This window comes from Prenolepis imparis, unplaced genomic scaffold (assembly GCF_030444845.1).
Source record: "Prenolepis imparis isolate NDT839.2.m4 unplaced genomic scaffold, iyPreImpa1.0 SCAF_10, whole genome shotgun sequence".
Taxonomy (NCBI): domain Eukaryota; kingdom Metazoa; phylum Arthropoda; class Insecta; order Hymenoptera; family Formicidae; genus Prenolepis; species Prenolepis imparis.
The window spans coordinates 8,977,720-8,993,978 of record NW_028141168.1 but is presented as its reverse complement, the minus strand read 5'-3'; the positions used below and the strand labels follow the sequence as shown (position 1 = coordinate 8,993,978).

At 36.8% G+C, this 16,259-nt stretch overlaps 1 protein-coding gene across 1 annotated transcript in view; it reads right to left on the bottom strand.

Annotated features, from left to right (window-relative positions):
* The window catches only part of Nudc (nuclear distribution C, dynein complex regulator), a 62,853-nt gene that overhangs the window by 29,766 nt on the left and 16,828 nt on the right, over nt 1-16,259 (bottom strand). The window lies entirely within an intron of this gene.

The window sequence follows — 16,259 nt, the reverse complement described above, 5'->3', positions numbered from 1 at the left end:
ATATCATATTTTGTTTCGTTAACAATCCATCGGTTGATTAATTTCAATTACGAAGTAAATTGTGTGAAAAGCTGAAAGTCATTGAACTTACGCGCATTCACTTCTGAAAATTGTGTTTCTCGTCGCGTCAATCCAAGTTGATTGTTCTAATCAACTGACAAATCGGTGATTAAAATTGCAATTATTAAAAGTTATCGTAAATTTTCTAGATTAGCGCAGGAATATCTTTTGATAAAAAATTGTGTATCCCGTTAACACAGATTGCCCAGATATACATATTTAAATTTATAATTTTTGCCCGTCGATGTACATATATATGCGAGACTATGTCCGGAAACCGGGAATCATAAACAGCACGCAAAACCGACACTCGAAGCACCCCCGCGCATACACGCGAGATGATAGAATCGCCTTAATTAGCGCGACTTGAGAACGTTTCGCATAATTGAATGCTCTCGAGAGCGAAATAGCTCCAGTGTCGCGTTACGTAGCGCCTCTGAAAGGAGAGACACCGAAGGTCGGCTGTCAGGATCGAGAGAATCTCTCGACATTCCTTTCCTGAAGGAAACGGCGACGGATATTATCGTTACGCGAAATGCAAATTTTATTACGAAAAACGTCATTTGATTCCCGCATCGAAGCTGCTCGTCGAGCGAGATAAGAATCTCGGGAGGGTGCCTCCCATTATGCTTAACGCAGTTGTCAAGAGTTGACCTGAGAACTCGATCCTCGATCTAGATCAAAAACCGGTCAAGGCCCGCAATTACTGCTGGATCATATCTTCGGTTGCTACTCCCGCAGCGAATCTATCATCGTAACGACATGCGTAACAATTGTTAATAACGAGATAATAAAGAGAATGTTGCCAAATCGAATTCTGAATAAGTACATACACGAATGTTTCGTCAATCGACGACTGTAACGATGGATCAAAAATGTCTCAATTTCATTCATAATTATATTATGTAATATTTTTTTTAATAAAATTCAAGAATCTCTTTCGCGTACAAGATAATAAAAATGCACAAAAATTTCCGAATTGTATCCTACACGGTATTTGCGATGCATCGACCAAGCGAGAGGGGCTCATGTTATTTGTCTTGTTAAATCGATGACAAAGGAACATTTACGTACGTCCTCGAACCTGTCGAACGAGAGAGTGATTTTCGAGGCGGATCGGGACTGGGTATATATGCTCGCCTTTGTCTCACGAGTTTCTATAGTTTTTGCGATCAGACGAACACCTGTACGTTACTTTCGTTCCGCAAGCCAGTCTGTAAAAAAAACCTTGCCCTTGCACGCGTCCGCTATCATTAAAAAATCCGCATTCCACGAACTGAGCAGAGAGGAATTTATAACCGTCCCCAAGGGATCTCCGGAGAATATTCGTCAAGCAAGATTCAAGATGATGGTAAAACTGAAAAAATTATCGAAGGGAGGAGCGTAACGAAAGTTGTTCATTTTTACTCAATGAGTATGCATCTCAATCTATGTGATCTGGCAGATTCTTTCGATTGCATACACGATAAAATATCCTATGTGAGTGTCGAGAGTCCCGCGACGCGGGAATATTACGGTAGTAATTTGTTTATATTTGCGGGCCACCCGTCGGAAATCGTTTCATCTCTGTTAATTAATTCACGTTGATTATCGCGCAACGATGGCGGGCTACAATAATCGTAACAATTTGAGCGAACGACTACTCCTTGCCCTCGGAGAAGCGAGGACTTCACCTCGAAACAAGGTTAATCGCTTGCAAGTGTCAGCGGGAGTAGCAGCTCGTGCATTTGACATATCACTTTGCGTATGTTCAAGTGCATTCTGCAGTGCAATAATGACATAATAAGAATCCCAGATTGACAAAATCCATGCGTCTCTTAAAATATTGCATTAGAATTTTAAAGAGATTTTATGAATGCACCATGTGCGTGTGCGTACATACATATAATAAATATGCGTTATATAAATAGCCATACAAAAAATAATTAGATGCACGTTAAATTCATAGGCATAAACCAATAATTATAGTCAACCATAGATTAGAGATCAGAGTCCATAGACCAAAACCAAAAACAATAGACTAAAGACTAAAAACCAAAAATCATAGAACAGAGAAAAACGAGAGACCAGAGACGAGAAACAAGAGACCATAAACCAGAAACCAGAGATCAAAGAAACGCACGTGTGTGCACACACGCGCACATAATAAATGAACGCTATACACATTGAAAAGTAATATTGCTGTATCGATGGCGTAAGCGTGATAACATCTTAAATTGTATATGCGTAAAAAAAACGAGAACGTTTGTGCTATAGGAAAACGTGAGAGAGCATTAACATCGGTTATATTTGTATTCTGCTTAAAAGTTATTCCAGTTATATGTGGTGAGATAAAATGCTAAAAATAAACATATCCTGCTCCCCACGAATTTCGACCGCGATGAAATCATTCTTTCTTGTGTATGATACATATACAAGAGATTATTATTTAAGAATTTATAATTTCATGCGTTTTATTTTTACTTTATTTTATAAAATAATTTAGCTTATTTATTGCGGACATTATACATTTTTTAATATTTTTAATCGCTAAATTATGTATTTCTTTATGGGCAAGTTTTAACGATCAAAGAGACAAGAATAAAAGCCACCGCCGATATGCGCTACTTTATTTTTTACAACGTCATGTGACCAGGGGATAAAAATACTGGAACAGGAGCCGACGCTGTTTCAGATGCTATCTCTCACTCTCTTTCTCTCTGCATTTTTCTTTCTTATTTCTGCCTTAAACCAATTAAACGCTCTCTCGATCCCGATCGCGAATGCCCATTGACAATCGACAAAGCCAAAGCGCGGTCAAACTGAACGCAGTCTCGTTTTATCGTCTCGTTTTGCATATCCGCGGCGATATTCTTGATATTTTTTACTTCCATCGTAAAAATACGCATCCTCATAAAACAAACGATCATACGCGGGAGGGTAAGTGCTCGAGTCGCGCGATGATTGCGATCGTTCGCGCGCTGGTTGGATACGTCGCATGCAAATCCGGTATTAAAACTGAGAGAGACGGGCGAGGTGCGTTATGAGCAGAGCAGGCACGTTCTCGTGTATCGGACCAGTTCAAACGAGTTTGAGGCCGAAGGCGAACCGCTCGAGCCACGAAAAGCACGGTCCACGAACGAAAAGTGAAAGGGACTGCAGGTGGGGAAAGCGCATTCGGGGCGGCTCCCTATGAAAGCACCCCGGATCTAATATAAACCGACGAACAGAGCGCTATTATCTTTCAATGCAAACGTCACGTCGTGAGATAGATTTCCTGGGAATCCCGGGAGGGAAAGACGCGCCGCAAAATTTTAAATCGTAGGGGATATCGCTCTTCCCCGATCGAGCACGGATGAGCGAGCCTACAGGTCGACCTTGAAGAACCGCGAGGATCCCTCGTGGAATCGGTGGATCCGCTTCGTTCCGCTTTCAAACAACGAATGACCTTCACATGCGCGAATAATTGCCTCCTGTACTATTGTCTATCATTATCGGTCACGAATTTCTGCGATGTTGCAACGAAAAGAACGGACCGTAACCCTGAAACGGAAGTTTAGGCAGCGGTTCCTTTTAAAGGTCGTTAAATCGTTTCTACCACGAAAAAGCGGCGACCTTTGCCGACAAACTCGAATAATTGCGACGAAATGTCGACCGAGACCTTGAAACAATAGAGTTGACGGATGTAACTAATTTTGTTCTGGACTTGATTTATAGCGGATTAGTGAGCACGCACTAGTCATAAAATCATCTCTCTAATAAATCTAATTAAAATTCCAATTAATCAACAATTAAATGAACAATTAAATTCTTCGTAATCAATGAAAAAAATGTTCTTGTCTACGTATTTTGTACTAAAATTCTGCCGACCTTAGAGAATATCGTTTTAATTAGAAAACTCATTACAAATTTGCGCACGTAGCGCTTGTGTTGTTCTAGTAATTGTAAAATTTGAATTTTACGACATTAATTTGATTAATCGTAATTTGTGAGCAATCAATTAATCATTATAGTTAATTGTGCTATAAACATACGATTAAGAAAATAATATATTCACGTTTACAACTTCGTAGATTTCTCTTTTGTAAGTATTTCAGCGCATATAATATTACGTAAGAACCATAAGAGATGAGACGCGAATGAACAAGGAAACAATTGCTATTTACCAATTACATTTAATAAATCTTTAATTCCAATATCTAAATAATTACTTTAAATGTCATATTCAATTATTACGAAAGTAAATATCAAAGAAATATACAAGAGCCAGGCGATCCAACAGGTAATACACGTACATCAAATTCAACTAATTAATTCTTTTGTAACTCATATTGTCAAGTATATGACACGCAATGCAATTCCACTTGTTTTATTGACGAAACGCAATCTAACGACTCGTTATTTCATAAATTTAGGTGCTTTAAACAAAAATATCGTCTTCAAGGTCTCGACGTATGCGATTAAAAGAACATTGAAAAATCCATATACGTACGAAGGTACAATTGTGCTTTATTAATAAATCATTTTTGCCGCGAACCATTATACCATCGAGTAATTTACTACAACAATTCAACGCGCGACTAATAGATTTTCAGCGTTGAAAAACCGCGACATCATCGAGGATGCATATGCAAAGGTCACATTAGGAATAATATTGCGCCAGATCTTGCCGAGGGTATGAAAATCATCGGGCCTCGTCGTTTTTCACCCGAAAGAAAAAACCATGGTGATCCGTTAAAGCTAGCTTGTTAGGCGGAAAACGCGTTGACGCGAGACATCATCTGTCGCGATCCGACATACATATATATTTGCCGCGGAGTTATGGCATTATTTGCGTAAGAATCGCATCTGCCTAAGAGGGAGAGAGGGACTGGCGCAATTCTGCAATAAAGCGCGGTATGCTGATTTTGAATTGACGGTGGAAGACGCAAGGTCTTCATCGTAATGACTTCACTCGTGATGTCGCGCGCGCCTAAAGCGGCATAAACATGATGTTTTACAAGCGTCTTCGTATCGCGTTTCGCTATTAACGATCCCGAAGAGATATCTAGGCAAATGCGGTCGTAAGAATTCTCACGCGCAAGATTATCTCCGTCGCCGTTTATTTGAAATTACGAAATTGTACGGGATGGGTATGTATGCGCGCGTCTCTTTAATCGGAACGATTAGACGTCCAAAGTAATCGATTGCGCATTTCGACTCTCTTCCGAGAGATCCTTAATTAACCGCAACTACCGCGATCTTTAAGCATCGAAATCACCAGGTGAACGTTGTTAGAGCGCAGCTTGTAAACGATAATCGTTACGGTGCCTAGGTAGAATTTTTTCGTGGTCATCGACTCGCCGTCTCTATTACGTGTATAATAACCGCATCATTTGGCCGCGACGCGGATGTAAGCGTTGCCGTGAGGTTACGAACGAGAAACGGTAACGAGCGGTGACTCGACGTGAATCTCCCTCATCGGGGATAGGAATTTTAAGAGCGAGTATGCAAATGTCCGTAAACAACATTGTATTATAATATCTGTATAGGTATAAAAACAAGAATTCACGAATCTCGGTGAAGCCGGATGTCGGCGAAGAGGCCACGTCATTTGCTCTCAGCTATAATAATACTATTTACTATTATTATACATTCGTGACGCAAGCGTCACATTCAATTTATAGATAACCGCGCATTCTTGAAAGAGGAAGTCGAAGGAAGCGAGAAAAAAAACAATTAAATTTCTAGCAAAATTCGTAATGAGTATCGATAAAACGATATTTTCTAAGATTGGCAGAATTTTCGTACAAAATACGTAGAAAATAACATTTTTTTCATTAATTCTTTAATTTTATATTAAGAAGAATGATATTCTTAAAAAATTAATATAAAGTTTGTTTAAACTCAATTAATATTTTTTTACAGAAATCAACTGATTAAAGCGTTAATTTTCTAATTAAATTTTAAAATAATATGTTATAAAAATTAAAATAGTAATATGTTGTAAATATGTTATCATACTTTATCTTCGATTAATATTTTTGACAGTTGCTAAGTTATCAGCTGATTTCTGTCAAAAAATATTCAAGTTTAAAGTATTAGGGTTAGCAGTTTGACAAAAGGGTTAACAACTAGTCCAAAATCAAATAAAATAAAATAATATGTTTTAAATAATGTTATAATATTTAAAACTTGGTTAATATTTTTGACAGTTGCTAAGCTAAGCTGGTCGAGCAGCAGAGTTTATCATAATTTTTTTTCTTTACAAGCGTTTGATTTAATCTTTACTTCAGGTGTATATACGGGCGGTAAGGTGCAATGTCCGTTGATCTTAATGTTCGCGTGCTGGCTTGTGCCCTTGAAGGATCCTCCTATGGCGTGGTGTGAGCCAAAGGCGGATTCGCGAGAAAACGATATGAGCAAAATGATATGGCATCACGTGTACATGCCATCGCGGCTTTATATGCGTATATGTGTATGATCACGTTTAGCCTTCATCACACGCGGATGATATAGCGTCGCGCGTATTAAAATCCGGCGATGCATTCCGAAAGTACGGACGGACATAAAAGCGGACGGAATATGAATAGCAGGAGAGGAGTATGTGATGGCGAAAACCGAGGTGTTGTGTGGGTCACCGCTTTCACCAATTCTTAGACGCAAATGCAAGAAATGTTTGTGCCACGTAACAAGCTAATAAACCGATACATGTTTACATAAGCAAGTCGTTATCAAGCCCTTTTTACATGCGAATTATTACAAAGACCACATTGAAACGACATTATGTAAATATTATTCTGTCCGTGAATGAAATCACGTGCTGGACGTTTTAATATTAGCGAACAATAAATTTGCGGTAAGACAGAAAATAACTTTTGGAGAAAGTAGACACCAGAGACCACAAACCAGAGATCAGAAATCACAGACCAAAGACCAGAGACCAAAAACCAGAGACCAGATTATAGATTATAGATCAGAGACTGGAAGCTATAGACCAGAGATCAGAGACTATATATAGCAACCATAGGAAACAAATACTTATACTTCCACATTTAAAATGAAATTTAAAAATAGAAGAGAAGAAATAAAATGAAAAATTGCATATAACAGACAGAGATAGTTCCCCTGTATAAAATACGCAAGTGCAGAGATTATGTTGACTAAAAGATAAGCTGGAGATAACTGCAAATGTTTGTTGAAAAAATATGAGATTTATCACGCCGAGATTTTCCTTATACCTTTTCTCATACGTGGAATTATATTTTAAAGTCGCTGCATTTGCCTTGTTAAAAAAAATTCAAAACAGGATTTTTCGATAAAAAAATATATACATATTATATTCTGACTATTCACTGCACAACCTAACCGTGAACTTGAAAAGAGCTGTTTCGGCGCGGGCATTCCTGCATACCTATAGTGGCATCGGAAATCCCCAAAATTCCCGCAGATAAAACAATCTCCGTTTCGTTCATTGCTAGCAGGATCCGACGTTAACGGTACCAAAGTGTGTTCTATAAATAGATTTCTAACCAGGAATCGCGTGAATATATAGATCCGTTTGGATAGATATAAGTTGATCTTTGTGTCACGATTATAATCTTGATCACGGATCGTTGATTTGACAGCAGAGTTAAGTACTTCGAAAATTAATCACGTTTAATATAATGTAGAAAGAATTTCACCTGTAACGTGCGAAATATCAGACTTATGATGGAAGTATATTTATGAAATTCTTCAATGACATACGGCTTATTAGGGATTGAGATAACCTTTGAAATAACAGTACATCGACCAAGAATGTTTTGATTCATACGTGTATTTTAATTCACACGAGTCTTAATGTCTCTCACCTGACGTATAAAAAATTTACTATAAAAAATTCAATATCCTTATTTGATATAAATTTTGTTAATTTATCACATGATAACCACAAAAATTTTTTGATTGTTTTTATAATACGAGAATTATTACTTTGAAAGGAAAACAATTATTTAATAAAAAACAGTACTCTTATCCTAATATATTTAGAAATTATTAAGTATATTTTTCTATGTACCGTTAGATTATGTAATTGTAGATTTTATAAAACGGCAAGGAACAAGACCAAAAAATTTGAACTAACAAAATTTGAAAATAAAATAGTAGGTAACAAGACTAAAAACTTTAAACCAAAACCTTTGAAAATAAAATGGTAAACAAGACCAAAAAATTTAAACCAACGAAATTTGAAAATAAAACGGTAGAGAACAAGACCAAAAAATTTGAAAATAAAATAAAACGCTCTTTCTCAATAAAATACGAGAGTTTTCTGATTTGCGCGGCGGCTTCGTATCTTTCTCTGCTCCTTTGACGTTCCTGAATTTTTAACGAGTAACGAGAGCGATGTTGCATCGTATGTACCGATGTGCAAGAATCTCGTAGTGATGATACACTTGAGCGGGCATCACGCAAATGATATGCGCAAACTGTAACGCTTGTATTAGACACAGCAATGTAATTTTCCCGCCAATCTGAATGGCACGAACAAAGAAATTGTAACGATTAACGTTGAGTAACGTTCGACTGATGCGTGAAAGGTATTTGCTGACCCAGATCAATAATCGCGAATAAATTAATTTCGCCGATTGCTGCATCAAAGAATAGCCGACACTTTCAAGGAGCGAAAAACATTAGCGCAAGTCGTTAGTTGAAAATCTCTCGAATCGCGTGGTTTATAATTGAGAAATTGATAAAAAATTTCTTAAACGAGGCTACGCGCTGATTATAAGAAAGAGTTGTATGTGCACGTACAGTCATTTTTCATTATTAAATTCAAGAAATTAATTATGGTTAGTAATAATTACCGAGTACGTAATAATAATCAATTTAAATGGATTTTATTTCCCAATCTGAGTGTACTTTGGCATCAACCGGCAATTAACCCTCTCGTTATTACAATGATTTTAATCGTACGGGACAAGGAGAGGTCGTTACCGAGTGACAGTTTGCTAATAATTAGTGGTATCTAACATGTCATATATCAATGATATACAACAGGCATATAAAAATTAAAAGGAACGAAAGAAAGAATGATGATAATGTTTGTGTTGTTTTGTCAGTAGCATCGGTAGTGAAAAATTCAAGTAATCTGCCGGTACATCCGCCCACCAGACATAGAATAATCGCAGAAGACAAATAAATAGCTGCGTGTGCAATAATGAACCTAAAGGAGAATAATTCTCGATATATTGTCTTGCGCAATCATTAATACGACGAATTAATCGCAGCTTGCGCACACGTATATTCGCGCCGTTGTTTAAAAGCAATTTCATGTCGCCGAGAATTATGAGATAACAACAAAATTTGAAAATAAAACGATAGAGAACAAGACCAAAAAATTTGAACCAACAAAATTTGAAAATAAAACAATAGCGAATAAGACCAAAAAATTTGAACCAACAAAATTTGAAATAAAACGATAGGGAACGAGACCAAAAAATTTGAACCAACCAAATGTGAAAATAAAACGATAAAAAACAAGATCAAAAAAATTGAACCAACAAAATTTGCAAATAAAACGATAGAGAACAAGACCATAAAATTTGAAAATAAAATAATGTTCATTATTCGAGGACTAAAGCCAGCAACTGTCGAAGAGTCTGCGAACTATTGCACAACAGCTTCCTCGGAAGCGCATGAAGAATTAACGTTGAGTCACGTGCACGTGCGTATAGATGCGTACGCGTTACGTAGGCGAGCCTACTACCTACAGATGGCCACTTTCTTTTTGACTTACCTAAGCCATACAAATCGTCTATCACTTTACGCGACACACCGAAGATAGCAGCGTATTTTACTTGGGTCTCGCGCGCGAGCGTGCATATCTCGCAGTTTGTCATTCATTAAATTGGAGAAGGCAAGATTCGTCAAATTATGCACAACATGGAAAGATGCGCGGAATGTAAATGAGATACAAGCAAGAGACTAATTGTGTGAATGAGTGGACAAAGGAAATTCCATTTTGATTTGGTTTTGAAAAAATAAAAATGTCCAATTCTGCTCAACACAGCGATATCCTGCGGCGAATTGAAATAGTCGAGCTGTGTTATAAGCACTTACCGGAGTCAACGAAGCGTGCACGCGACTTTTCCACAGTCACTTTCATAATATAAACCGCTTCCGAAAGTGAATCAACGTATCCGACGTTGTTGGAAGAAGGTTACGCATAGCTAATGCAATCTTGTTTATCACGCAGTATAGCTGAAGAATTTATTTGTGCGTATTTTTCGATAGTGCGGATTTTTCAGACTTTGATTTATGGTCTCTTGTCTCATATTAAATTGCTCCCCCCCCCCACATTTCGAAAAATTTATATTATTTATTTAATACGTGTCCGTACGCACACGCGTACGTAGACCATAAACCATAAACCAGAGATCACAGACCAGAAACCGCAGACCAGAGACCAAACACCAGAGATCAGAGACCACAGAAACAATAGACCAAAAACCATAGACCAAAGACCATAAATCATATAGAAACCATAGCTTATTAATCTAGTAAACCAAAGACGAAAAATGAGAGACCAGAAACGATAGACCGGAGACTCGAGATCGATCGGGTAATTTTGAAACTATTAAATGGGGAAACGCGCCGGCGAAAATTTATTAAAAAGATCGTTCTCGTCAAGCGAATTTTGATTCATGGCTCAGATATGGATTGCATGTGTTTTATACAACAAGTTTAATTAATGTTGTGCCGCAGATCGTAATCATGCATATATTTAACTTGTTTTACTAACAATTGCTAAATTACCGTAACCGTAATTGTCGTCCCTAATTATATTTTTGCCGACGAACCAGCAGACAACACGTATACATCACATATATATATGTATATATATTGTACGCAAGAATTCACGCCACTATTATGCGCGATGCCAAACTTTCCCTATGCCATCGCGTCAAAGACAGTAGATGACGAAACAATCATGGGCGGGTTTAAGCTAACTTGAATCGTTCATAAAGTGTTAAATCCCGCGACATTTAAACGCGATGCCTTTGGTTATCTAGCGCGAATCGCAGCGAAGAAACAAAGAAAAGAATCACGGTGACCTTTAATCTCGAAGGGAAAATTGCGGTGTAAAATATTAAAAGAGATTTGAATGATTACACACAATATTATATTCTACTGCATTTTAAATAATTTTAATGATAGATATATAATGTTATAAATATATAATGTTATATAGTAATATAATAATTTTGAAAACGCGTAATATTTCACGTAAGACATTCTTATACAATGTCGTTGGAATCCCGTCACCGCATTATTCTATTTAAACACGCTTCATTACTACGTTACGAGTTGTACATAAATTGTTCTTATGTCATATATATCATATCGTTCGAGAATCCCGTTTCCTGATTAGCATGGCGCCGCGATGGTGTTAAAAGCACGAAGAATATATCATTATAATAATTTCCACAAAAATTAAAATCATCTCGAGGCTGTACCATAAAGTAACTAATTTCGGAATATATTCGTGTGTATTTATTTAAATTAAGTAGAGGTCAAACGTGCGATTAGAAATCCGCGTGTTCAAAAATAAAATTACTATGCGCGGAATTTCACGACGCCTTCGAATAACGAGCGCGAAATATACGTTCTTACAGACAAGAGAACCCTTTATCAACCTCGCGTTCGTAAATGGTTCCGTGTGAAAGAAGCGGGGGCTCTTTAACGAACCCGGACACGGGCTTTCTCGCTCGCGCGTGCATTACGTTATTGCTCTCGATTCTCGTTTATCTCATCGGCCCAGAATCGCATATCCGTGCCTGTAAACTCGAGATATGCGATACGATACTTGTTGTTAGTTCATCACACATTGAAATTTTTTTAAACTTCTAGTTAAACTATTTGGAAAGACATTAAAAATGTTATGAAACTTACTACAGAAAAGGTTTCAATATCTGAAGAGAAGAGACTTTCTCCCGAAAGTAAACATATAACGTAACAACCAATTAACAGATCACGGTGATAATTGATATCCGCGTATGCAAACACGTCCCACTGTGCTCGCGGAATTGAAATTCTACCGTTGACTTATGCATTTTATCCTACTATATATGTACGCAAAGTACTTTAGATGCAAGAAGAGATTTTAAGAACATAAAGAATATTACGAGTGTAACGTCAAGAAATTAGAAACATTAGAAAACGATACAGAAATTGTTGAAATAGAGAAATGTAGCATATATAGCCTAATTAAACTGCAAAGTTTTTTTATTAAAGTCGTAGCCTATCATAATTATATAACGTAGCAAATACTTTTAACCGATATTATATTAGATAAATTGATTGTAATTCCGATAAGGAAAATATACGTTCGAGTCATATGGCTGATTGACGTCGCACGTCGTGTAATACACGAAGGAGCAGGAAATATTCGCGATTATTTATGTGCGCGATGGAAAAAAGTACGGCGATTTTGCACTCGCGATAATACTTTACCACGATTCGTCACAGATAATTTATATTTTTCACCCTCCGATCATCGTATTCTATTCTCTACTACGTATTAATTAATCTCGGCTAAATATTCGATATCGATATATTTTGTTCTTTTGGAATATCATGTAATGCAACCGTCGACTAATCATTTGCAATACTTTCGAACTTTCGCGAATCTATCTGCTTGAAACGCGAGTTTATATTGAATTCATATAACCGAGAACTACTAATTTCTCTCGTTTGATCCGGTATGTAAAATCCGCTTATTCTTAAAAGCGCGATCGCGTTTCTTCGAATCGTTACACTGCGTCGATTTCGCGATACTAGCGGGACGTTTTATAACCGCTGACGGAGTGCTTATGAAGCTGTTTACTCACACACGTAATCGTGTTACATTGCCGTAATTGCGCAGTTACTACTGCGATATTTTGCAGTTACGAAAACAATGTATTCGTATATTGCAACCGATGGTGCCGATCAAATATTTGACGCTCATCGATGGTTGAATATACTCACATGCATACGTTATCATGCATGCATCACTTTGTGATGCGCGCAACATCGGGCGATCAAATATGATTGTATAAGCCGTAAAATTTACCGTTGAAATTACCGAAGAATCGAGCCAACAGACACGAACAAATGCCGGGGTTAAGCACGAGGTATAACAAATTTATTCATCAAGAGTGAGAAGAAATAAAAATCAGAGATACTTGATAAAAGATACTATAAGTTTTCTCGCGTTGACTTCGCAGTACTTCGCATTCACTCTTGAGAACCTTTGCCGAGCTCCCATCTCGGGAGTGCATGTATCTTGCGAGTGGCGCAGACACATCCATCGTGACACCGTAAAAGAAACGCGTAAGACGAGCTTCGAGCATCGTAGCCAGCAACAATCGACCTGCATAGACTCTTGGGCAAGTCAGGAAGAGACGCGGAGAAATAACGTACGCAGCAAAGAGAGAAAGAGAGAGAGAGGAGAGACGTGTAATTAATTTCTCGAAGGTTCGCAACGACGTGGAGTGGGCGGTCGTCGACGAAATACATTGCGAGAGAGGAGCGGAGCGAGAGATAGAACGAAAACGAAGAGGAGAGCGCGACGTGAGGAGGAAGGTGGCCAATCCCTTTCGACCTCGCACGCAATCGAAAAAGATCGATGTATCATTGAATGTACGTACGTGTTTTTATCGCAGGGCCACGCGCACATTCCTCCCGACGGCGGTGCACGACGTTGTGGATCAGGAAGCTGTCGAAAGACTACTTTGCGACCTTGCACCGCCGAAACCAGCAGGATAGATTCGCGCGCGAGACAAAAAAATCGAGCCCGGAGTAGAAAAAATCCCGGAGGCGTGTGCGGTCCGATATTTCAACTTCCGTAAAAAAAATGATATTTTAACCCTTCCGCGTATAAATTATATGTATAGTGGGCTACGCCCACCAAAATGACTCCATCTTTCTATAAGAAACGAAGATTACGACCACATACTTATATGCTATATTAAAGATAATTAACATTTTTTCAGTTACACCGCTATAATTATGGTAATACGTAATTGCGAAATTTAGTGGCATTGCCTACGCTTACAAAAATTTTTGTAATTTTTAAGTCGATGTAATAATAGAGTAAAGCAACTCTACAAGTTTTTTACAAATTGATAGCAGACCAAAATAATTAATCGAAAATAAAAATAAACCAAAAAAAAAACTGATATCTAAATAGATAAACCATAAATCTGAAAATGTCATAGAAAATATATATAAAAAAAAATGTGAAAATCTTGACCATACCATATTAGATAATAAAAAAAAAAAACATCAAATATGAAATAGAAAAATTGAATAAAAATTGTGCAGTCAACCTAATAATAGCCTGAAGTCAACCTAATAATAGATAGAAGAAACTTGAAAAGTCTTCTAAAAATTGCGAACCAATCAGAACCATTAATCAAAAATAAAAGTAAACCAGATAAAAACTATTAAATATATACCAAAGAATCGGAGGTCAGCCCCCGAGGAGGGGCGATGCACTTGACACCCGGCGATCGAGATCATTGCGTGAGATCATGACCTCGTAGATGTCTCTCGCGGGTTGAGTGAGAAAGGAGAATCAGCGATAGGAAGGAAACAATTCCGGATGCGCGTTAGTCCTTGCCTTGAAATAGAGCATATATACGCGTGTCGGCTCATGAGCGGAATATTTAATTTGCGCGGAAAGCCGAAAAAAGAAAACATAGTGATTAGGCCTAATTTGCGGCCGTATTTGAAAAAATGTATGATCAACATAAATTAGAACAAATATTAACAACTCCGGCATATAGATGCATAGACGTAACTGGAAAATGTTTCCACCCTCAAATTCCATATACGTAAAAATAAGTGAAAGAATGAAAAAAATAAATTCTTACATAAGTCCAAAACACATCTACACGATACTAAATACAAACAGACGCGGCATTCATACTTCAATATTAAAAGAATTGAAATTAAATAAAAATATTGAAGATTCTTGTAAAACATTTAATACAAGTTTTTCGGACTCGCCTGAATGTCAAAATAAATTAAATAATAATAAGATGTTCAAAATTATTATTTCTGGAGAAAATTGGAACGACATACTCGTAAAGCCTGTCATTAAATATTATAATCGTCGCTCATTAAGATTAAAACCTGGGAAATGGTCCAATATAGTTGCATCAAAAATATAGGAACAAATAGAAATTCCTTGTATATTTATTTTTAAATATGCACTTGCATTTGCAAGTGTCAACGCCAAATATTTTGTGCGATTTAATGCAATATGCAAGGAATGCAAAGCCACATTAAATGGTCAAATGTTTAAAAAACCAGAAAAAGGACAAGGTGCAATATTTCATTGTGCCTTATTAAGATTTAATAATAAAATTAATCATGTCAAAAAAAAGACAATTAAAATGTTTTTCTCGGCAAAATATAGCTGGCCATGTAATAGATTCAAAAGAACAAGCAACAATTTGGCGTACTGAAGAGGCAAATCGAATTATCGTGTCTTACATAAAGCCAAGCAAAACAAATTGGACAATGGTTTAGATATCACCGATTGTGATGATAGAAAATAGAATAGAATATAGAATAAGATTTTCAAACTTATTATTTCTGAATAAAAATTGTGCAGTCAACCTAATAATAGACCTTAAGTCAACCTAATAATAGAGATAGAAGAAACTTTACAAGTTTTCTAAAAATTGCGAACCAATCAAAACCATTAATCAAAAATAAAATCAAAAATAATTTCTGATAAAAATTGGAACATAAAGCCTGTCGTTAAACATTATAATAATCGTCGATCCCTAAGATTAAAACCTGGAAATGGGCAAATATATTTGCGACAAAGATATGGGAACAAACAAATAATGATTTTTCTGTAATTCAAAAGCTTATTGATATTAGAGTAAAATGTAATATAGAAATTTTAATTTATTTTCATGTAATTAATTTTTAAAAAATATGAAATTCGCGCTTTGCAAGATGTTATTCGTTGTCATTTCAAACAATCTACACAATAGAGAAAACAAGCGTTACGCATGACCGCAAAATAATACGACGAACACGATCACGGCTCTATCCACGATATTAAAACCACAATCGAAAGATGAAAATAAGACGAGTGCGTACATATACTTTTCTCTGTTTATACGAGAGTAAAATCTCGTCTCGCGAAGCAAGGCGTGTCACGCGGTTACATGCGGAATTCGAGAGATAAATGTAAG